The sequence below is a fragment of the Erinaceus europaeus genome, chromosome 2, assembly GCF_950295315.1.
Source record: "Erinaceus europaeus chromosome 2, mEriEur2.1, whole genome shotgun sequence".
Classification (NCBI taxonomy): domain Eukaryota; kingdom Metazoa; phylum Chordata; class Mammalia; order Eulipotyphla; family Erinaceidae; genus Erinaceus; species Erinaceus europaeus.
This window is the reverse complement of record NC_080163.1, coordinates 30,491,574-30,516,554: the sequence shown is the minus strand read 5'-3', so window position 1 is coordinate 30,516,554 and position 24,981 is coordinate 30,491,574. Positions and strand designations below refer to the sequence as shown.

Sequence of the window (24,981 nt, the reverse complement as noted above, 5' to 3'; positions counted from 1 at the left end):
TATTTTGGAATCTATGTTCATCAGAGATATTGGTCTGCAGTTTTCCTTTTTTATTGTGTCCCTATCTGCTTTTGGTATTAGGGTGATGTTGGGTTTATAGAAGGTGGACGGGAGTGTTCCTGTTTCTTTGATCTTGTGGAAGAGCTTTAGAAGTATAGGTATTAACAGTTTCCTGAAGGTTCTGTAGAATTCATTTGTAAAGCCATCTGATCCTGTACTTTTGTTCTTGGGAAGATTCATAATAACTCTTCTGGTTTCTTTTCTGTGATTGGTGGATTTAGGTTTTGTAGTTTTCCTTTGTCCACTTTTGGAAGGGTATATGTTTTGAGGAATCCTTCCATTTCTTCCAGATTCTCTAGCTTTGTGGTGTATTGTTCTTCATAAAAATCTTGCATAATTTTCTGGATTTCTGTGGTGTCTGTTGTGATATTCCCTTCATCATATACAATTCAATTTATTTGAGTCTTTTTTTTTTTTAGTGAGTTTGGCTAGGTGTTTGTCAGTCTTGTTTAATTTTTCAAAGAACCAACATTTGGCTTACTTGATCTTTTGTATGTTTCTCTTCCGTAGCCCCCATGTCCTCTTGGTCGATTCCAAATTATATTCCTCCATGAGGATAATTTCTGGAACCATCCGTTCCATCCCGGTTCCATGGCTGCCAGTTCTTAGCAACATCGCCCCGCCAGATATTCGTCAGGATGCGGCATCATCTAAGTTCATTTCCCACGTCTATGCTCGACCGGACCTGCCAATATACGTGGATATCTTCGCCCACCCTGTCCAACGCTTGACGTCTCGTCACCCAATCTGGTCCCCTATGCCTACACTGAACTTCTCTGTTCCAGTCTCTTGGAAACAGAGTTAGCAGTCAGCTGAGGTAAAGAACAAACACCTCATCACAGACCCCTGCAAGCGTCAACCCGGCTTTGACCTAGCACGTTATGATTGGGCCCTCCTCAATCGCTATCGAACAGGCCATGGCCGGTGCGCCACTATGTTCCATCACTGGGGAGCCAAAGATGACCCAAATTGCCCCTGCGGCTCCAGACAGACTATGACCCACATAGTCAATGACTGCCACCTCTCCAGATTCAAAGGAGGTCTCGAAACTTTACATCAGGCTCAACCTGACGCTGTTGACTGGCTGTGGAAGAAGGGCAAATGCTAGAAGGAGAAAATGGTTCTCTTATTTTCAGTGGTGTTTATTTCTGCTCTGATTTTAGTGATTTCTGTCCTTCTGGTTGCTTTAGGGTTCCTTTGTTCTCTTCTTCTAAGTCCTTGAGGCATGCACTAATGTAGGTGAGTTATTTGAGCTTTTTCTTGTTCTCTAATGTGTGAGGGTATGGCTATGAGTTTCCCTCTCAGTTCTGCTTTATCTGTGTCCCAAATATTTTGTTAGCTTGTGTCTTCATTTTCATTTGTTTCCAGGAACATTTGAATTTCATGCTTGAGTGCTTCTTTGACCCAGCTGTTATTAAGCAGCATGTGCCTGAGTTTCCAAATTTTGTGACTTTTAGTAATTTTCTGTTTGCTGTTGAATGTTATCTTTACTCCACTGTGGTCTGAGATGATGCTTGGGATGATTTGAATGCTCTTGAATTTGTTGATACTGTCTTTGTGGCCTAACACGTGGTCTATCCTTGAGGATGTGCTGTGTGTATTAGAAAAGAATGTGTATTCCAGTTTTGGAGGCGAAGGACTCTGAAAATGTCAGGGAGGTCTAGTCTGTCCATCTCTTTGTTTAATTCTCTAATTTCTTTGTTGAGTCTCTGCTTCTTTGATCAGTCTAAGTGTGAGAGTGGGGTGTTAAAGTCTCCTAGTATTACTGTATTACTATTGATGTATTTTTGTAGTTCTTTCAGTAGATGTTTGATGTATTTAGATGGTCCCTCATTGGGTGCATAGATGTTAATAATTGTTAGGTCTTCTTGGTTGATTGATCCTCTGATCATTATGTAACTTAAAGTCTATTGTGTCAGAGATGAGAATGGCTGTTTCTGCCTTTTTTGTGGTCCATTAGCCTATATGATAGTTTTCCATCCTTTCACTTTAAGTCTGTGGATTTTTTTTTGTTGTTGTTGTTGGGTCAGGAGGGATTCTGCACTCAGCATATGGTTAGGTTGTGTTTTCAGGATCCATCCCCCCACTCCTGGCCTTTTAATGGGTCAGTTTAAGCCACTGACATTTATTGATGCTGTATATTTAAGGTATTGCAGTGCCATCATTCAACAATTTTTTATTTGCTATGAAATATGGCAAGTATTTTGATGATTTTCTTGTTTATAAGAGGTCTTATAGAACCTCTCTCAGGGCAGGCTTGGTGATAGTTTTATCCTTTAACAGTTGCTTTTCTGAGAAGAGTTTGATCCTTCTGTCTAGTTTGAATGAAAGTCTAGCAGGATATATTATCCTTGGTTGAAACCCATTTTCATTGAGGGCTCAATAGATACCTTTCCATTTTTTTCTGGCTTTTAGAGTTTGAGTGGAGATGTTTGCTGATAGTATTATGGGTTTTTCCTGTGTATGTGACTTTTTGTTTTTCTCTTGCAGCCTTTAGGATCCTTTCTTTATCCTTAATTCTCTTCATTGTAACTATGAAGTATCTTCAGGTCTGGGTTGATTCTGTTTGGGACTCTCTGGGCCTCTTGAGTCATAATGTCCTTTCTGTGTTTTAGGTCTGATAAGTTTTCTTCTATTATTTCCTCTAGGATGTTTATTTCCCCTTCCTCTCTTTCTTCCTCTGGTAGGCCGATTATACAAATGTTACTTCTTTTAAGATCATCCCATATGTCTCTTGCTGTTTTCAGTGTCTCTCAATCTCTTTTTGAGCTCTTTTACCTCTTTTTTAGTTTTGTCAAGCTCATCCTCTGTCTGGCTAATTCTGTTTTCTGCTTCTCTTAATCTACTTTCCCTTCCCTCAGCTTCTTCCTTCAGTTTAGTTATTGTATTAGCTTGTTCTGTTAGTTGTCCTTTTCGCTCGGCTATTTCAGCTTTCAGTTCTCTAATTACTTTGAGGTAGCTAGTGTTTTCCTTGAGGGTCTCATCTGTTGTTTCCCTAATTCTGATAGCCCTTTCCTCCATAGTTGTCTTCATTTCTGTGATTATTAGGTTTATTATTGCTTGCATACTTTTCTTATCTATGGTTACTTCTGACTGATTTGGAGTTTCTTCTGGGCTCCTGTACTGATTCATTGTGGCAACAGTTTTATTTGCTCTTGATTTAATCGTTTTTTATTGATGTGGTTTGCATTTTTATGTTCTGTCATTCTTCAGTTGTTTTGTTTTGAGTACGAGCCATGCTATATTAAAGACTTCACAAATGCAGTCACAAACCTCAGAAATTACAATAGCAACTGAATCAAGTATTGATGCAGTTCAACCAATACCAGTTAGCCAAACAACCCTTCCAGTCCAAGAAAAAAATACCAAACAAAACCAAAAGAAAGAGAAAGTAAGAAAGGGAAAGCAAGTGTAGAGAGTTACGCAAGCCTATAGTCCACTATAAGTTCCAGAGATTGCAAGAGGAGAAAGAATATAAAGTAGAAAACAGAGAGAGAGAGAGTTCTCCAAGTCATATTTTCCACAAAGTAATTTACAAACAAGTGTCAGTGAATTCAGAAGGCAAAAGAAGTTAGAAAAGGAGAATAGGGGGAAGAAAAAAGTTAGGGGAGAAGCAATGAAAGCAAAGATTTGTTTTTTGTTTTTGTTTTTTAATTAGCTGGGAAGAGAGAAAAAAGAGAGTGGATGGAAGCAGGAGACAGAAACAATTTCCTCTCACAATGGGTAGGACACAGGTCACCTAATAATGTAAAAGGCAACAGCAGTTAATTTTGGTCATCCTGTGTGCTGTCTACTGTGAGAGGAACTTGTTTCTCTCTCCCTAATCCCTCCAATCTTCCAATCTCCTTTTTCTCCTCCTAGCTAATTAAAAAAAAAAAAAAAACTCTTTCCTTTCACTTCTCTTTTATTTTTCTTTCTTTTTTTGCTTTCTAAATTCACTGACACTAGTTTGTGAATCATTCTGTGGATGAAATCTGATTCAGAGATGCCTCTCTCTCTCTCTCTCTCTCTCTCTCTCTGTGTGTGTGTGTCTTTCTACTTTCCTTTATCCTCTTGCTATCTCTAGAATTTATAGTGAACAGTAGATTTGCATAAACTCTTCTCCAAAAGGCAACTGTTAAAGGAGAAAACCATCACCAAGCCTGTCCTGAGAGAGGTTCTAGAATACCTCTTATAAACAGGAACATCACCATAATACTTACTTCTATGTTAAAGATATTGACAAAACAAATAGTAATTTTAAAATAACATTGAAAAAGTAAAAGACACTTTAGTACTTGTGCTAGTATTTATAGATTTTTAAAATAATTTTTATTTAAGCAATACAGAATTACAATATTATGGAATATTGTAGTGTACATCTTTACAAGTAAATATCCTTATGTACTACATTAAGTTCACCACTAGAAGTTCACTTCTGGGACCTGGTAGTGGCTCACCTGGTAGAAAGCACACATTAACATCCATGGTGGTCTGGGTTTGAACCTCTGAAAATGCCTTCAGGGGAAGAAGTTTCATAAATGGCAGAGTAGTGTTTCAGTACTTCTTCTTCTCCTCTTTCTTCTTGTTCTCTCCCTTTCTCTCTCTCTCCCTCGCTATCTCTTTCAGTCATTCACCATATATAAAAAAATAAACAAAAATGGCCACCAGAAGTGGTATATTCATATAATCACTGAGTTCCAGGGTAAACCTTAGTGTCAAATAAAACAAAATAAAGTAAAATAAAGATAAAGGAAAGTCTATCCTTCTCCAAACAACTGACCAATTTAACTTGCCTGATGTGAATGTTCACAGAGTGGAGGGGAGAGAAAGTTGAGCAGTGGGTCAAAAGACTAAATCAGCTCCCTACCCACAAAATTTCCCTTTATTCCATGGAAAATCTGCTTTACTAGATGCTTACTTAATCTGAACTTTTTTTTTTAACAGAACATTGCTCAATCCTGGATTATGATGGTGCTAGAGATTGAACTTGACTGTTATGATGATTTTTTTATTAGTAATTTAATAATGATCAACAAGATTATAGGATAAGAGGTGTACAATTCCATACAATTCCTACCAACAGAGTTATCCCCTCCCCTCCATTGGAAGCTTTCCTATTCTTTATTCCTCTGAGAGTATGCACCAAAGATCTTTAGGGGTTACAGAAGGTGAAAGGTCTGGCTTCTGTTATTGCTTTTCTGCTGAAAATGTATATTGGCAGGTTGATACAAAGAGCCCCCAGCCTATTTCTTTTTTTAAAAAAAATTTATTTATAAAAAATAAATGCTGACAAAAACCATAGGATAAGAAGGGTACAACTCCACATAGTTCCCATTATTAATTTTCTGAAGTGATAAAAATTATATTTTGTCACAGTCTAGAAAAAAAATGGAAACTTCTATGACAAAGATACCATCATCATAACCATATATTTGATATCAACTTTTTTTTATTTCAGAAAGAGACAATTCTGTGAAACTTGAGAAACAAAGAAAGATATGGAAAACACAGGTTTAACTTACCTGGGTGTGGTATATTGTATCTAAGCAAAGGATTCTGGGGGGGGGGGAGGGACGGAAGTGGGCAGAGAGGACATTGGGAATGAGTTGCATGATGGTAGAAGAAGCATCTAATTTGGGAGTAGGAGTGATGTGTAGACACCTGTCATGAGGAGATGACAAATTGTACACATCTGTCAATAACTGTACTATTAGCTGTTATTCCCCCTACCAGAGTAAAATGATTTGGAATAAGAAAGAATGCAATACTAAAAGTATAATTATACCACTTGTGCATTATCATCATCAGAAATTTTCACCTATGTCCACTGAAGTTGAAAACTTTTGGCTGGAATAGTACAGGTAGGAATGAAGGAAGGAGACAGTAATGAGTCACTATTCATCTTTTGATTGTTAATCCTGGGGAAAAAAACCAGTCCTTTATAAGGATGGATCACAAGATAAATTAATATTTTCATTTGTTCAAATGAAAGGGACCAAATGTGAATTGTTAGGACTGAGGAGGTAATTTAATAGTTATGCAATAAGACTTTCATACTTCAGGCTCAATTATAAAATCATAAAAGTGGGTGGGGTTTACAGTTAATGGCATTTATATACTTTCTCCATATTTGAGAGCTACTCTCTGCCCTGATCTAACTTTCTAGTCAATAGGGAAGCTATCAAGGGAAGAATGTGATATGGAGCTCTGGGGGTGGGCATTGTGTGGAAATGTACCCCTATTATCCTATAGTCTTGTTAATATTTCCATTTTATAAATTAAAAATTTTTTAAAAGAAGAAAGAGTAAAGGCTGGAATAGGAAGAAGGAGGAGAAGAAGGAGAAAGAGAAGAAGGAGGAGGAGGAGAAGGAGAAAAGAAGAAAGAAGGAGGAGGAGCCTCTCACATAAATAACGTGTTAACTGAATAGAGTAAGAAAGAGACTAATAGGGAGTGGGGTGGTAGTGCAGTGGGTTAAGCACACATGGTGCACAGCAACACATCAAAAAGATTGTTCATCATGACCAAGTGGGATTCATCCCAGGAATGCAAGGCTGGTTCAACATCCGTAAATCAATCAATGTCATTCATCACATCAATAAAAGCAAAGCCAAAAACCACATGATTATCTCAATAGATGCAGAGAAAGCCTTTGACAAAATCCAACACCCATTCATGCTCAAAACTCTACAGAAAATGGGAATAGATGGGAAATTCCTCAAGATAGTGGAGTCTATATATAGCAAACCTACAGCCAACATCATACTCAATGGAGAGAAGCTGAAAGCATTCCCCCTCAGATCGGGGACTAGACAGGGCTGTCCACTGTCACCGTTACTCTTCAACATAGTATTGGAAGTTCTTGCCATAGCAATCAGGCAAGAGAAAGAAATCAAAGGGATACAGATTGGAAGGGAAGAAGTCAAGCTCTCACTATTTGCAGATGATATGATAGTATACATAGAAAGACCTAAAGAATCCAGTAGAAAATTACTGGAAGTTGTTAGGCAATATAGCAAGGTATCAGGCTACAAAATCAATGTACAAAAATCAGTGGCATTTCTTTATGCAAACACTAAATCTGAAGAAGAAGACATCCAGAAATCACTCCCATTTACTGTTTCAGCAAAATCAATCAAATACCTAGGAATAAAGTTGACCAAAGAAGTGAAAGACTTGTATACTGAAAACTATGAGTCGCTACTCAAGGAGATAGAAACTGATACCAAGAAATGGAAAGATATCCCATGCTCATGGATTGGAAGAATAAATATCATCAAAATGAATATTCTCCCCAGAGCCATATACAAATTTAATGCAATACCCATCAAAGTTCCACCAGGCTTCTTTAAGAGAATAGAACAAACGCTACAATCATTTATCTGGAACCTGAAAACACCTAGAATTGCCAAAACCATCTTAAGGAAAAGAAACAGAAATGGAGGCATCACACTCCCAGACCTTAAACTATATTATAAAGCCATCATCATCAAAACAGCATGGTACTGGAACAAAAATAGGCATACAGACCAGTGGAACAGAATTGAAAGCCCAGAAGTAAATCCCAACACCTATGGGCATCTAATCTTTGATAAGGGGGCCCAAAGGATTAAATGGAAAAAGGAGGCTCTCTTCAATAAATGGTGCTGGAAAAACTGGGTTGAAACATGCAGAAGAATGAAATTGAACCACTTTATCTCACCAGAAACAAAAATCAACTCCAAATGGATCAAAGACCTAGATTTCAGACCAGAAACAATCAAATACTTAGAGGAAAACATTGGTAAAACACTTTCCCACATATACCTCAAGGACATCTTTGATGAATCAAACCCAATTGCAAGGAAGACCAAAGCAGAAACAAACCAATGGGACTACATCAAATTGAAAAGCTTCTGCACATCCAAAGAAACTATTAAACAAACAGAGAGACCCCTCACAGAATGGGAGAAGATCTTCACATGCCAGACATCAGACAAGAAACTAATCACCAAAATATATAAAGAGCTCAGCAAACTTAGCCGCAAAAAAGCAAATGACCCCATTCAAAAATGGGCAGAGGAAATGAACAAAACATTCACTACAGAGGAGATCCAAAAGGCTAACAAACATATGAAAAACTGCTCTAGGTCACTGATTATCAGAGAAATGCAAATCAAGACAACACTAAGATACCACCTCACTCCTGTAAGAATGGCATACATCAAAAAGGACAGCAGCAACAAATGCTGGAGAGGATGTGGGGACAGAGGAACCCTTTTACATTGCTGGTGGGAATGTAAATTGGTACAGCCTCTGTGGAGAGCAGTCTGGAAAACTCTCAGAAGGCTAGACATGGACCTTCCATACGACCCAATAATTCCTCTCCTGGGGTTATACCCCAAGGACTCCATAACACCCAACCAAAAAGAGGTGTGTACTCCTATGTTCATAGCAGCACAATTCATAATAGCTAAAACCTGGAAGCAACCCAGGTGCCCAACAACAGATGAGTGGCTGAGAAAGCTGTGGTATATATACACAATGGAATACTATGCAGCTATCAAGAACAATGAACCCACCTTCTCTGACCCATCTTGGACAGAGCTAGAAGGAATTATGTTAAGTGAACTAAGTCAGAAAGATAAAGATGAGTATGGGATGATCCCACTCATCAACAGAAGCTGACTAAGAAGATCTGAAAGGGAAACTAAAAGCAGGACCTGATCAAATTGTAAGTAGGGCACCAAAGTAAAAACCCAGTGGTGAGGGGTAGGCATGTAGCTTCCTGGGCCAGTGGGGGGTGGGAGTGGGTGGGAGGGATGGGTCACAGTCCTTTGGTGGTGGGAATGGTGTTTATGTACACTCCTAGCAAAATGTAGACATATAAATCAGTAGCTAATTAATATGAGAGGGGGAAATCAATTGTATGTCTCAAAGTTTCTCAAAAGACAAACTGAATCTTTTTAATATATAGGCTATGTATTTGATATGCGGACTCTCTCAAAAGCCTAGACCAAGTAGATTAGAAGCTTCCAATAGCACAGCTATATACAAGATACTGGGTACTGTCCAGCAAACCATAACAAAGGGACTTTTCAAAGTTAACCCAATTAACAAATAATGTGATGATAATATTAACTATTGAGTGTCTTTTTGAACCCTAAGACAGCAGGAACCTCACATCTTCACTATAGAGCCCCTACTTCCCCCAGTCCTGGAACCCTTGGATAGGGCCCACTTTCCCGTATGCATCTCCCAATCCAAACCAAATAACATTGCATCTGCCGATCACAACCTAACCAAAGCAACGATTGCTACCTCAACATGCTTCACCTCAGAATGTATCCAGAGACTTCACGTGTGGAATGACAACCCTTCAGCTTCATTACTCGGGTGAGACCTTTCCTTTAATAGTACACTCTAATTTCATCTCAGGTAGTTCACTTTCTAACAAAGTCCCATAACCTAGATATACACCAGTTTCTGTGAGAGAGAGCTTATGTGCACACGTATCCATAAACTACTGCAAAATATATACCTGAAAGCAGGACTACACTAGAGTTTGCAGTGAGTACCTCCCTAACACTTCCTCTCCACTATTCCAAGCTTGGGATCCATGATTGCTCAACAAATTGTTTGGCTTCATATGTTAACTCTGTTTTCAATCACCAGGTTCCAGATGCCACCAGGATGCTGGCTAGGCTTCCCTGGATTGAAGACCCCACCAATGTGTCCTGGAGCTCAGCTTCCCCAGAGTCACACCCTACTAGGGAAAGAGAGAGGCAGACTGGGGGTATGGACCGACCAGTCAACGCCCATGTTCAGCGGGGAAGCAATTACAGAAGCCAGACCTTCTACCTTCTGCATCCCTCAACGACCCTGGGTCCATGCTCCCAGAGGGATAGAGAATGGGAAAGCTATCAGGGGAGGGGGTGGGTTATGGGGATTGGGTGTTGGGAATTGTGTGGAGTTGTACCCCTCCTACCTTATGCTTTTGTTCACTAATCCTTTCTTAAATAAAAAATTAAAAAAAAAAAAAAAAGCACACATGGTGCAAAGTGCAAGAGCAACAAAAGGGAATAAATAAATATTTTTTAAAAGAGAATTACAGTTGTATTAGGGTCCTATTGTATTAGGGTCCAACTGTAACTGAGGCACAGCCAGAGAATTTCTTTTCATTCAATCATTAAGTGGAAACATGCATGAGAATTTAAAAAATAAAAGTGGAAAACTTTTGTGTCAGTGGCAAAAAAAAAGAGAAAAATCGGATATATATTTAAATTCTTCCCTTATAGAGAAGTAGAAATATGATTTTTATTATAACATTGTAATAAAAAAATCTTTGGAAGGAATAAATCTTCAGGTTATTTCTCCCATACCAAAGACATCTTAGTACTCTTTCCTCAAACCTCCTATTACAGTACTAAATGCACTGTAGTTGGGCGTCCAACTGCCTCAAAAGGATAGGGAAATTCCACTGCTGAATACAACTATAAGAAGAAAAAACACTGGGAACATCTATATTTTAGCCTTTCAATATGTCCTTTCTTATTCTGGAAGCAGAGGATGTCTTTACTCTGTCAGCTACAAAAATATTATCTCTCTTCAGGATGAAACAAGTGTGGAATATATATTATGCCACCACATTACATGCATACCTAAGCAGAAAACAAAGAAAATAGCCATTTAATATATAACTCAATTTTGCCTCCAAGGACAGATAAAACATTTTATTGTAATACCCAAGTGGTAAAGTACATAAATATACATGAGAAATGTGATAGGCTAAGTCAGACTCTTTTGGCTAAGTGCTGGTGGCTAAAAATGCATCATCTGACCCCTATCCTAAGTTTCCTTTCCCATAGACATGAAATAGGCTGTGTTTTTTCAGGAGGGTCAGAGAATTTGGGGCAAGAGAGACAAAAACCTATCACATTTTTCAACAGATCATTAATTTTTAAATGTCTGTGGAAAAACAACTATTGGACAATATCCTTCCATTTCATTTCAAGCATTACACTTTATATAGTTTATTTAATAAACAACCAAGAGAGTAAACAATATATTAACAGTAACTAAATCAGTAAGTTAATAACTTCAGATAATTCTAGAGGCTTGGTAGTGTTTACCCTTTTTGAAATCAATGACTTTTCACTTGGCATCTTAAATCCATTTTAATGAGCATTCTGCTGGCAGCAGTTTTATTTAGAATCCAAGCTTATGCAAACAAAAGTAATAGAGGCTTTTACCTAGACAACTATTTACAGTTAACTTTTGCAGACCACATGACTGGTATGAACATATAAATCCTTGAAATCACATTATATGTATTCCTTAAATATTTTAAATGTGTTTATCCAGAAAAGAGATTAAACAAGAAAAGTGCTTCTCATTGTGAGAAATCTTGTTTTTTTTTTTTCCCCCACTTATTTGCAACACATCTGAAACAGCTCTTCTAATACTAGCTCAGTCTTTGGGAACCTATACAAAACAATATAGTTTTAATTGTCCACAGGCCATAAAACATGAGGGATAGCCTATAAAAAAATGATACTTTTTATTTTACAAAAGCTGCATGTTTCAGTCAATTATCAATTTGAAATATTTTCCAACACATATTAGCCATTTTATTTGTACTTCACATTTACTTATCCTGATCTAACTCTGGTATCTTTAGCATTGTTTTCCATCCCTGTAAGAAATCTTATGGGGTCATGTAGTCCATGTGTATAAGCCAATTAGAAACATCTTCTAAAACAAAGGATCAAATATACTATTAAGGAATTCAATACCAATCTTTGTGCCACCGAAATCAAAGTAGCTCTTAAAGTCTCCAGAAGATGTTTGCTAAAGAAAGGATAGCCTTTGGGTTCATCATTCTCTGTAAAAAGCTGTCCTGTCTTGCGCTGATGTTGCTTTGGGAGAAATTTCAATGCTATCACACCTTTAATGCACCAAAACCATGCTTCATTCTCTTCACGCTTTACAAATCATTCACCAGTACATGATTTTGCCTTCCATTACAATTCCATTTTTTCAGAAAAACAAGAACTAGTTCTTCCGTTGTGCAGAAGTGACATTATCTAGCGATGCCTTCCTATTTTGCCTCTCTCACAGGGGCCTTAAAATAAAATCTTTGCTTAAGAAAAATAAATAAATAAAAGTAGGGCGTCCAAACACTGATGCACCTGGTTGAGTGCACACCTTACATAAGGACCTGGGTTCAAGATCCTGCTTCCCACCTAAAGGTGGATGCTTCAGGAGCAGGGAAACAGGTCTACAGTGTTTATTTGTCTCCCTCTGTCTCCCCATCCCCTCTTCTCTCTCTTATCATTTTTTTTTTTAAGAAAAAGTGGCCACCAGGAGTGGTAGATTCTTTGTGCAGGCATTGAGCCCAGCAATAAGCCTGGTGACAATAAAAGAAAAATAAAGGAAGGGAAGGGAAGAGAAAGAAAGGAAGGGAGGGAGAAAAGAAAAGGGGGGGGGGGAAGGACGAAACAAAAAAAGTGCAGGTCATATAAATACAGCCAAGCAAACCCAAGGTCCCAATTTGGGCCAAGGTAGGCCTCTTGTTCCATTTATAAATATTCAAAGGTCACTCTTACTATGTGGTTTCATGGACATTCCTTTGCCAACACATAAGAAGAGTTTATCTGAGGATGAAGTTAATACTGAGGAAAACAAGAAAAGAGATTATTTAGGCCCTAGGAACACTATCTGAGTTCAAGAATTCAGCATCCACTTTTGTCTCCCTAGTTATGAGTCTATAAATTTTTCTTTTCATTTAAGTCATTTTGAGTTTGGTTTTATGTCACTTGCAACTGAAAAAGCTTGACTAATATGCTAATAATTACAAAATTTTATTGGGTTATATAAATATCATTGCCTTGGGAACTAGAAACAACAAACCCCAGAAATTTCCAGCCGTTAAAACTACAGCCTGATGAGTGATTTAATTAAACAAGGACATATAGATCACTCTCCAAGCAACATACACAAAAATTAGAAAAGACAAATATGAAGGGGAAGGAAAGAAAACTTTAGCATTTTGAAACAATGTGTTAGGGAAAAAGACATCTGCCCAATGTCTAGGACTGGAAGATAAATGATTCCATTTTGTGTTGTTATTAAATTGTATTACTCTTCATTAAAGTTAAATGCATTTAGAGGGATTAAGCTTACCACAAACTTGGCAGGGTAATATAAGCGATGATTCTTTGTTTATTTGATGACATCCTCCTGTGAGTTGATTCACAATTTTAATTTTGGAAAACAATATTTCCTTGATGGGGACTGACAGAATGATGTGAATCATTTTGCATGAACTCATATCGATTGTGAAAGGAGACAGAAGCCAAGTGACTTAACCAATGTTTCAATGAGCATTATGACAATAATATATCTATATTGTCAGAGGGATCACATCAACCTAAAAACTGAAATTAAGCTTCAGCAGACAGTCTCCTATTCTTTTAAGGATAAGTACAATGAAATTCTACAAAGATAAAAATTCTAAATATTTTTAGTAAAAGGCCAGTTTTTAAAATAGGCATAAAAGTTACAAATAAACATCAAGCATTTAATCTTGAGCACAATGGTAATCAAGACAAATATATGAGAGAATTAGAAATCCAGTGAGAGAGCAAAGCATTAAACTAATCACAAAGAATTATAGTGCCAACTGGGATAAATGCTCCCAGAGAAATATATCTCCAAAGAAACCCATATTGGGGGCCTACTTTGAACCAGAGGAGGATTTCATGAACAAGTGATATTTGAATCACTATTTGAAAAATGAGTAAGTACTAAGTAGACAAAGAGGAAAAAGAGTATTTAGTGAGAGAAATGAACATCTGCATAGGTGTAAAAAATGATGTTATAACAAGCACAAACCTATGTCACTATACAGGGGTAGTAACTTTCTTTTTTATCATTTTATTTGTGGGGGGTGGAGTTAATAGTTTACAGTACATTTGTTGACACATGAATCAAATTTCTCATCTCACCGTGATAGGTGTCTAAAACAGTCTCACCTCCAACTTAAGACCTTTTCCAACATCATGCACTAGAAACCCAGAGCCTCTTCCTCCCTTTCTGCCCCTTCTCTGCCTTCCTTTCCCAGAGTCCTTTGCTTTCAAACATAAAAGAATAAGGAGAATAATATAATCATGTTCAACTCTGGGCTAATTTTGTTTAATCTATAGTCCTCATTTTCCTACTTCCATATATATTTGTGGACATAGCTAAACTTTCAGAAAGTAGTGATAGTGATCACTTATCATTCATCTAGATTCATTGAATGCTGACATTTTGCTAATTTCCCATACATATCTGTAGTTTGTATGTGTGCTTGTGAATGAATGTGTGTATGTGTGTGTATGTGTGTGTGTGTGTGTGTGTGTGTGTATGTGTGTGTGTGTGTGTATTAGTTGTGCTTATATATGTGCATGTGTTTTATTCTTTGTTTTCTAGGAGCAAAGATGTTCTCCTACGCATCCATTTATACAACTGATACACCAAGGAAATTGAGTACCATCTAAAACATACAACATATTCAAAACTTCCTGTGTGTTCCAATAGTGTTCTTTAAGGCTCCCCCCACCCCTGGCCTGGAATCCAAGAATCCAACAAGGATTATGCATGCATTTCAATGTCCTGCCTCTTTAGTCTTCATCAATCTTAATGTGTTCCTGGGCCTTGTTGTTTTTTGTGACACTGATGTCTTTGGAGAGTCAAGGCCAACTACTTTGCAGAATGTTTTTTTAATGTGTGTTTGTTTGCCTGATGGTTTCCTCATGATTAGACTAGGTGAAATAGTTTGGCAAGGATATCAAATAGGTGATGTGTCCTTCTCAATGTCTCACATCAAAATCCATATGATATCAGTTGTACAGTTATTAACGGTAATTCTTTCACTTTCTCAATAGGTTTGAATTCATATCCTGTAGACATAATTCATTACTGAGGAAACCAGAAAAAGACTGCAAATATAATTTCCATTTTTTCATGTGTCGTCTTAATGCCAAGACAACATTAGCACAGGTCATTTATATAGACAAAGCTTAATTGACTTTATTCATGAAAGGTGGTTATAGATCATAAATTGACACCAAACAGGGGATGAATAAACTGCAGTGATTAGAAGAAATTGGCACCCTTTGGGAATTTAGGATAGTGAGAAATATAGAGAAGTTCATGTTCTCAGGAGTCAGACTGTCAGAGATGTCTTCTCGATCCTACCGCTCACAACCTGTGTGGCTTTGGGCAAGTCATTTACCCTTCCTGGATTAGCATCCACATCTGTGATATAGATAATGATAGAATTTACCCTAAGATTGCCATGACCATTGATTTGCCACCCATGCAATATCAGTCACAAAACAAACTCTCAACATAGCTGTTTTTTTCCAGCAAAGAACCACTAAACTTCATGCTCTGACTAAATGAAGTATTGGGGTATTTTTTTATTTGTTTGTTTGTTTGTTTTATAGAAAACAATGTCTCAGGCTGGGGTAGATAGCATAATGGTTAGGCAAAGAGACTCTCATGCCTGAGGTTCCTAAATCCCAGGTTCAATCCCCCTCACCACAATAAGTCAGAGCTGTGCGGTGCTCTTGTGTTTCTCTCTGTGTCTTCCTCTCTCTGCATTTCTCTCAAAAATAAAATAAATAAAATACATTTTTAGAAAGAGACTAAGTTGTTGATAGCTAAAAAAAAAAAGTAAACAATGTTTCAAATTAGACCCTGCTAAAAACGTAACATGGCAATTAACATGTTTGCATAAAGTCTCTAATATCACCATCTTCTAATGAAAAGTGTTTAGAGCAAAAACATTTGATTTTTAATCAGTGGGATTTACAGCCAACAATATTTATACACCTTTCCCATATTTGGAAGCTGCTTTCTTCCCTGATCCAGCTTTCTGGTCTTTTTCTAGCCATGACATCATCTCCCCAGACAATAACTTGGGTCCACCTGCATATCAGATGTCAGGCTCAGAAAAAAAAAAAAACTAGTATAGTTATGGACCCTTTGGAATATAATTAAAATAGAACTACTAACTATATACAAAACAGAGATCCCATAAATCTTCATCTGCAATATTCCAGCCTTTAGGTTTATGATTAGTCAACAATTTGTTTGGCTCTATATGTTCACTCTTCTTTCAGCCACCAGGTTCCAGATACTACTAGGATGCCCATCAGACTTCGCTGGGCAGACGACTCCACCAATGTGTCCTGGAGCTCCACTTCCCCAGAGCCCTACCCCACCAGGGAAAGAGAGAGACAGGGTGGGAGTATAGATTGACCTGTCAATGCCCATGTTCAACAGGGAAGCAATCACAGAAGTCAGACCTTCCACCTTCTGCATCCCATAATGTCCCTTGGTTCATGCTCCCAGAGGGATAAAGAATAGTAAAGTTATCAGGAGAGGGTATGGGATACAGAGTTCTGGTGGTGGGAATTGTGTGGAGTTGTACCACTCTTATCTTATGTTTTTTGTCAGTGTTTCCTTTTTTATAAATAAAAATTGTAAAAAAGCATTTGATTTTAGCAATCAGATGATAAAGTGTTAGCATTTCTCAAATAATATACCCAATGTAATTTCCCATTGAGGATCTTAGCTACTCATCTTCACTAGTGATAGACATTTGATCTGAGTCTGGTATGAAAATGTCGACATGCCCACAGAAAGATACAAATCACAAGCAGGAAAAGGTCTGCTCAGAAATCTAGACAAAATGGTCTAGTCTAATCTTTAGGATCACCTATTCATACTCCAAACATATATATATTATATATATATGGAGAGAGAGAGGAGAGAGTCTACACCCTTTGCTTCTTCAAAACTGACTCAGCTCTCAAGCAGAACAGAAGTCAGTGAAATAATCGAGTGAACACCCATCACAATAGTTATGATATTCCCGAAAGTGCTCTAGGATGGGACTGCTGAGACTATAAAAAAGTAAAGTGGAACAAACTGCCAAGGAATGTGGGTTGTATTCTCTAGGCCAGGAGCTAATAAGCTATAGATGTCGCCCAAACAAGTATACAGCCTAGTTTTCTGAACAAAGTTTTATTAGAAACATCCATGCTCTGCTTCACTTCAGACTGTGTCCAGAGACTTCAGGTGTGGAATGACAACCCTTCACTTCATCACTCGGGTAAGACCTTTCCTTTCATAGTATTCTCTGATTCCATTCCAGGTGGTTCATTTCCTAACAAAGTCCCAAAACCTAGATATAGACCAGGTCCTCTGAGACAGAGCATATGTTCACACGTATCCATAAACTAGGTCAAAATATATACCTGAAAGCAGAAGTACACAATAGTCTGCAGTGAGAACCCCCAGCACTTCATTTGCACTATTCCAGCCTTCAGGTCCATAATGGTTCAACAATTTGTTTGGCTTTGTATGTTAACTCTCTTTTCAGCCACCAGGTTCCAGATGCCAGCAGGATGCCAACCAGACTTCCCTGGACTGACCCCACCAATGTGTCCTGGAGCTCCACTTCCCCAGAGCCCCACTCTACTAGGGAAGGAGAGAGGCAGACTGGGAGTATGGATTGATCTGTCAGCCCCCATGCTCAGCAGGGAAGCAATTACAGAAGCCAGACCTTCCAACTTCTACATCCTACAATGACCTTGGGTCCATACCCCCAGGGATAGAGAATGGGAAAGCTATCAGGGGAGGGGATGGGATATAGAGATCTGGTTGTGGGAACTGTGTGGAGTTGTACCCCTCCTATCCTACAGTTTAGTTAATGTCTCCCTTTTAAAATAAATAAATAAATAAATAAATAGAAATAGGGTCACTAATGTTTCCTTTTTATAAATAAAATCTTTTTATATTTATTCATTTTCAAAAAAAAGAAAAGAAACATCCATGCTCATCTGTTTCTACAACTATCATCAATGACTATTTTTATGCACAACATCAAAGTTGAGTAATTTTGATACAAACTATACAGTCCCTAAAGATTAAAATATTTATTACTCAAAATAGTTTTGCTAACCCTGTTCTTGCTCTTTTTAAAATAAAAATCCTCACAGGCCTGAATTGCACGTAAGTACTTTACAAAATAACACTTACACTTAGGCATTACTAGGTTATTGTTATTTAGAGTTGTATGACACTAAAGTCAGATGTAAACATATTACGCTTACAGTTCTTGTGAAGCTAGACTATTTTGCATATTAAATTTAAACTAACAAAAGTGATAGCATTCAAATTAATTCAAGTGACATATATTATCTTTCTAGAAACAGATATCCATTCCCAACACTGAACGGTCCAATGGACTGTGAAAGTTTTTGTTTTGTTTTTATCTCATTTTTATTTGTGATTAATAGTAGGTTACAAGATTGTAAGATTACAAGGTATAATTCCACACTGCACCCCACCCCTCACCAAAGTTCTATATTGCCATGCTCCCACCTCCCAAAGATAACTACCATAATTCTCATTAGGTCTTGGAAACAGTTTACTTCTGTTTTTGTTTTGTTTTGTGTTGTTGTTTGCAAGTTCAGTTCTCTAGATCCCATATATGAGTGAAGCCATAGGCAAACGCTAGAAGAAGAAGAAGTGAAGCCATATGTTAACTGTCTTTCATCTCTTTTGCTACTTCCTACTTCCTCCTTGATTGATTTTATGAGCAAGGGAGACCAAAGGACCACCCCACTTGAAATGTTCCTGCTCATGACCACAGAATGTGAGCTCAGATCTATAGGGATGCAGAGGTCACATAGGCTCCAAAGCTCAATATGGGCCCCAGATTAGATCAAATCGATGGGGTTTACAGTCAATAATATTTATACCCCTTTCCCATATTAGAGAGCTACTCTCTTCCCTGATGCAGCTTTGTGGTCCTTTATCCAGCCATGACATCATCTCCTCAGACAATAACTTGGATCCACTTGCATATCAGATTTCAGGCTCAGGGAAAAAAAAAAACTAGTATAGCCACAGGCCCTTTGGAACATAACTAAGATATGCCTACTAGCTATCTACAAAATGGAGGACCCCCCCCCCCCCAACTCTTCATCTGTACTATTCCAGCCTTTAGGTTCATGATTGGTCAATAATTTGTTTGGCTTTGTATGTTAACTCTTTTGTCAACCACCAGGTTCCAAATGAGAGCATGATGCCAATCAGACTTCCCTGGACATACAATCCCACCAATGTGTCCTGGAGCTCTGCTTCCCCAGAGCCCTACCCCACTAGGGAAAGAGAGAGGCAGGCTGGGAGTATGGATCTATCTGTCAACGCCTAAGTTAAGCAGGGAATTAATTACAGAAGCCAGACCTTCCAGCTTCTGAATCCCACGATGACCTTGGGTCCATACTCCCAGAGGGTCAAAGAATAGGAAAGCTATCAGGGGAGGGGATAGGATACAGAGTTCTGGGGGTGGGAATTGTGTGGAGTTGTACCCCTCTTATCCTGTGGTTCTTCAATGTTTCCTTTTTTATAAATAAAAAAATCTTTTTTATCTATTCAAAGAACAGAAAGAAGGTCAGTATGGTAAGAGACAGGGAGCAAGGCTGAAAAAGATCCTGTGTTTACATTAGTAAAAAACACAAGAATGAACGCTAGTGGGATTTGTAGTGTGTGCACTTAACCAGATGTGCCACTGCCTGGCCGTGGGCTTTGTACCTATGTTGAGGATCTTAGATTTTACTGTCACTGTTTATTTTTTGTTTCTTCCTGAACTATGAATTCACTGCTCCTGGAGGCTATTTTTCCCCTTCTGGTGCTCTTATTGTTTATCATTATTGTTAATAATTGTTGTCATTGCTGTATTATTGTTGGATAGGACAGAAAGAAATGAAGAGAGGAGGGGAAGACAGACAGGGAAGAGAGAAAGATAGACACTTGCAGACCTGCTTCACTGCTTGTGAAATGATTCCCCTGTAGGTGGGGAGCCAGGGGCTGGAACCAGGATCCTTATGCTGGTCCTTGTGATTTGCACCATGGGCGCTTAACCTGCTGCGCTACCACCGACACCCTATTATTATTTTTTTAATGCTTACTTCTTTTATGAGAGAATGAGCAAGAAAGAGACCAAAACACAGTGCTCTAGGTTATGTGACGGTGAGGTCATACTTGTGGTCTATTGTATACAAGTCCTGTGCTCTACCTAAACCATCTCCCCAGCACAGAGATTAGATTTATTCTAAGTGTACAGAGATTGCTATGGTTAATGGATAGAGCATGGAATTAGAAATATGGAGTAGTAAACTAAGAGAAAACACTAAGTAGAACCTGGACTGGAGTTGGTGTATTGCACCAAAGTAAAAGACTCTGGAGTGGGTGGGGGGATAGGGAGAATACAGGAACAGGATGACAGAGCACCTAGTGGGGGTTGCATTGTTATGTGGAAAACTGAGAAACCTTATGCATGTACAAAATATTGCATTTACTGTTGACTGTAAAACATTAATCCCCAATAAAGGAATAAACTAATTAAAATAAAAGAAATATGAACTAGGCAGCTATTGCATAAATTGAGTTGAGAGAAGGAGAACGATTTGTACTTTGGAGCCAAAATTTAGATAATTTAAATATAGATCCTATGTATGAGGTGAGAATGACCGAGATGACACCCCAGATTTTTTACTTAAAGACTTAGAAGGGAGGTGGCTCATCCTGTCTAGTACATGTTTGCCATGCATGAGAACCCAGGTACATGTCCCAGCACCAGATAGGAGCACTAGACCACCAGGGGGCGCTCCATGGATGAAGGTGGGGCAATGCTATGATGCCTTTTCCTGTCTCTTCTTTACAAAAAATAATTTAAACGAAATGAAAAAGTCAGCCACCTAGAAATGATGCATGCATGTATGAAACCACTAAAGCTTAGCTTTAACTTAGTTACAGTTTTTCCTGTCTTCTAGCCTCATGAATGTACTTGAGAAAGGCAGAAAACAAACAGCAAGAAGTGGGTCTCAGAGGTAAGTGAGGCAGAATGCAGCTGGCAGATGTTAGAAATATCATGTCATAAAACCCTACTAATAGACCATTTTTGCTTCTGACAATATTACATGACATTTGGGGAGTGAGATGGGCATACAAGAAGGGACATCATGAACTTAAATTTGCTTCCTATGCAAGCTTTAGCTAACAAATAATAATAACCATCATAAAAATTCACTGATCTACCTCATTTTATTTATTCTTCCCTTTTTATCTAATCATTTGTCAGTGTTTATCCTTTAGGGGAATAAAAATAACAAAATTCCCTAAATGTCAGGTAAAAAAAAAAAAGAAAGAAAAACTAGTATAGTTGTGGGCTCTTTGGAATATAACTAATATAGGAATACTAACTATATACAAAACAGAGACCCCACAAATCTTCATTGTAATATTCCAGCCTTTAGGTCCATGATTAGTCAACAACTTGTTTGGCTTTATATAATAACTCTCTTTTAGCCACCAGGTTCCAAATGCTAGCATGATGCCAACCAGACTTCCCTGGACAGACAACCCCACCAATGTATCCTGGAGCTCAGATTCCCCAGAACCCTGCCCCACTAGGGAAAGAGAGAGGCAGGCTGGAAGTATAGATCGACCTGTCAATACCCATGCTCAGCAGGGAAGCAATTACAGAAGCCAGACTTTCCACTTTCTGCATCCCACAATGACCTTGGGTTCATACTCCCAGAGGGTTAAGGAATAGGAAAGCTATCAATGGAGGGAATGTGATAAGGAGTTCTGTTGGTGGGAATTGTGTGGAATTGCACCCCTCTTATCCTATGGTTTTGTCAGTGTTTTCTTTTTATAAATAAAATTTTGTAAAAAAGAAGAAAAAAAAAGAATAGGCAAGCTATCAAGGGAGGGGATGGGATACAGAATTCTGGGGGTGGGAATTATGTGGAGTTGTACCCCTCTTATTCTATAGTTTTTGTCAGTGTTTCCTTTTTATAAATAAAAAAATTTTATAAAGGAGTATAAAAAAGGATGTGTTTTGATATATATATATATATATATATATATATATATATATATATATATGTGTGCTTCTGGCCACCTAGATTATTCCTGTAGCTTCTGATATGGTAGCTAGAGGGCAATATAATTCTTTCTCTCTACCCACCCCTGGTTTGGGGATTTCCTTCACCCTCTCTGCTAAGGGCAGAGGGGAGAAGACACATGGAAGAAAATAGCACACACAGCATAGAAACAGAGGAGGGAATGGCTTGAGAAGAAATAAGTGAGGGAGATCTTCTGGCTTCCTCCTCACTCACACAGCTTTCACACCCATTTCTCACACCTCACCTTTGCTTAGGCTGTTCAACAGCATCTCCCCTCCACCCAATTCTTCTAATTCTTCCAACGTGAACTCATCTCAGCCTCACCCATGTAGCTCACACAAATTCACTCAGCACCTCCCTGTATATGCTAATAGGCCTCTTTCTTCCTCCAGTTCGGTGCTTCTTCTCCTGAGGCTCTGTGACTGGGAGAGATAACTATACTCTTAGGAGTTCTTGGTGTGTGACAGTAAGGCAGATTCCAGAGAGGCTATCTAATGGAGAACAGCCCAGCCCCAAAGGAAGGGAGGGTGTAGCTGGAGAGTGACCTGAGTGACTGTGGGCAGAAACTGACAGAGCTGAATGCATACATGTTCAAAGTGCCACTACGGGTCCCAGAAGAATCAGGAGCAGCTGGTTTTTTGTGGGCAGGACTAGGCATGGGCCTAAAGCAGGGGTGAGGGAAGCCACAACAACATTGCCTTACATCTGCCAAGAGTTTTATGTGCTTCAAAACTCAGGCACAAATAACCTGGTATGTCTATTACTTCACAATACGGAGAATATATGAACTATGCATCACTTTTAGAGGCAAAATAATAATAATGATGAGTCCATGTGAAGGTTAAGGAGGCTGTTCTAATCAGGCAGATGTTTGTGACAGAGCTGGGCTAGACTCTACTGTGAGAGTTACAGTCTTACCCAAGTATCATTGTCATTTATAAAATCAGGTACTGGGGAAACAACAAGGGCAGCAAAAGGGAATAAAGAAATAAATATTTTTTAAAAAATCAGATACCAGGAGCAAACTTATGTAGAGCTCAGAAAGATAAGTGAAAGACAAGACAGCTCACCATTTCAAACTCATTAGGCCCTTTAGCGGTCCTTTAGTATGTTTATGTGCTCCACAGAAGGACCAGGAATGGGATCACAGCTAAGACCTAAAAGAAAGACAAGCGTTAGGTCCATGACTGTTCAACAACTTGTTTGGCTTTGTATGTTAACCCTCTTTTCAGCCACCAGGTTCCAGATGCTAACAGGATGCCAACCAGATTTCCCTGGACAGACAGCCCCACCAATGTGCCTTGGAGCTCTGCTTCCCCAGAGCCCTTCCACACTAGGGAAGGAGAGAGACAAGCTGAGAGTATGGATCGACCTGTTAACGCCCATGTTCAGCGGGGAAGCAATTATAGAAGCCAGACCTTCAACCTTCTGCATCCCACAATGACCTTGGGTCCATACTCCCAGAGGGTTAAAGAATAGGAAAGCTATCAAGGGAGGGGATGGGATATGGAGGTCTGATGGTGGGAATTGTGTGAAGTTATACCCCTCTTACCTATAGTTTAGTCAATGTTTCCTTTTTATAAATAAATTAAAAAAAAAAAAAAAGACAAGTGTTCCGGTAAGAGGGCTTCATCTCCCCTTCTACAAGACTCTGTGAGTACCAACCCCTCAGTAGTGTTCTGAAAGCCAGGATGACCTTACTCTCTTCCCCTCCCACCTCATGGAATGGGAGTTACTAGTGCCAAAAAACTACAGCTGCAAGAGTTCAAATGAGAAGACCACAGCTCATTCACTAAAAATTGTCTACCTGCTGGAAGCTTCTTTACTTGCAACTCAAAACCAGGCCTTTTTTTTTTTGCCCCAGTGTTAACACTGGGGCTCAATGTCTGCACTACAAATACATTGCTCCTAGAGGCTAGTTTTTTTCCCTTTTTGTTGCCCTTGTTGTTATTGTTATTGTTGTTGCTGTTGGAATGGACACAGAGAAATCAGGAGAGGAAGGGAAGACAAAGAGGCGGAGAGAAAGGGAGACACCTGTAGACTTGCTTCTCTGCTCACAAAGAGACTGCCCTGCAGTTGGGGAGCTGGAGTAGAACCGGGGGCTGGAACCAGGATCCTTATGCTGGTCCTTGCGCTTTTTGCCATACACGCTTAACCCACTGCACTACTGTCAGGCCCCTTGTAGCAGTCATTTTAAGGACAGCCCCTTACTTTTTTAGTTTATTTCCTCCATCATAGAGTTTTAAGACAGAGAAAGAAAAGATAAATAAATAAGTATGTATATACATATATGTGTCAATCTATGATTTGTAATAAGCAATGGGGGATTTAGTTTGGTTTTTAAATTGATTATCCTTTATTTTTTTCTAAAGTATTTATTTCAAAAAAATTACTAGTAATAAAGGTATATTCTACATTTCTCCATTCACTCTAGTAGATTTTAATACAATGTTTAGTCTTCTTTTGAATTCCTCTCTGACCTAGATCAAGCTATTTTATTTCAGGTTCCACATTGGTAAAAATTAAATTGTAGCTTCCATCCACATCATAAATATGTGGCTTGATGAGGCAATATACTATAAGACCATAATTAGAATGACTACAATGAACTATAATTTCTCTAAGATGTCTATACCCAAGAATCTCTTGTGCACTTCCTGAAACCACCTCAGAGAATCAATTCATTTCTCCTTTAACCGAGACTATATTTTAATTTACACACAATAAAAGAACTTGAATGCAAACTCAGTGTACATGCTTGTGATGGTGTGAATTATGAAGCCTATTCACAGATAGAAATCAAACTTCTTTTTCATAGTGAAACATTTCATTTAAGAAAATATAGAAGTTATTTGACATTCTTGCTGACCTCTTGAATATAGCATAGATTATTTTTTCCTATTTTTCATTAGTGATTGAACAATGGTT

At 38.4% G+C, this 24,981-nt stretch overlaps 1 protein-coding gene across 1 annotated transcript in view; it reads right to left on the bottom strand.

The window, feature by feature from the left end:
• PRRC1 (proline rich coiled-coil 1) overlaps positions 1-6,254 on the bottom strand; it is a 335,161-nt gene extending 328,907 nt beyond the window's left edge. The window contains exon 1 of the mRNA XM_060177528.1: positions 6,244-6,254. The gene's annotated coding sequence lies outside the window, so the exon portion shown is untranslated. The remainder of the gene's footprint in view (positions 1-6,243) is intronic.
• Between the last annotated feature and the right edge of the window lie 18,727 nt (positions 6,255-24,981).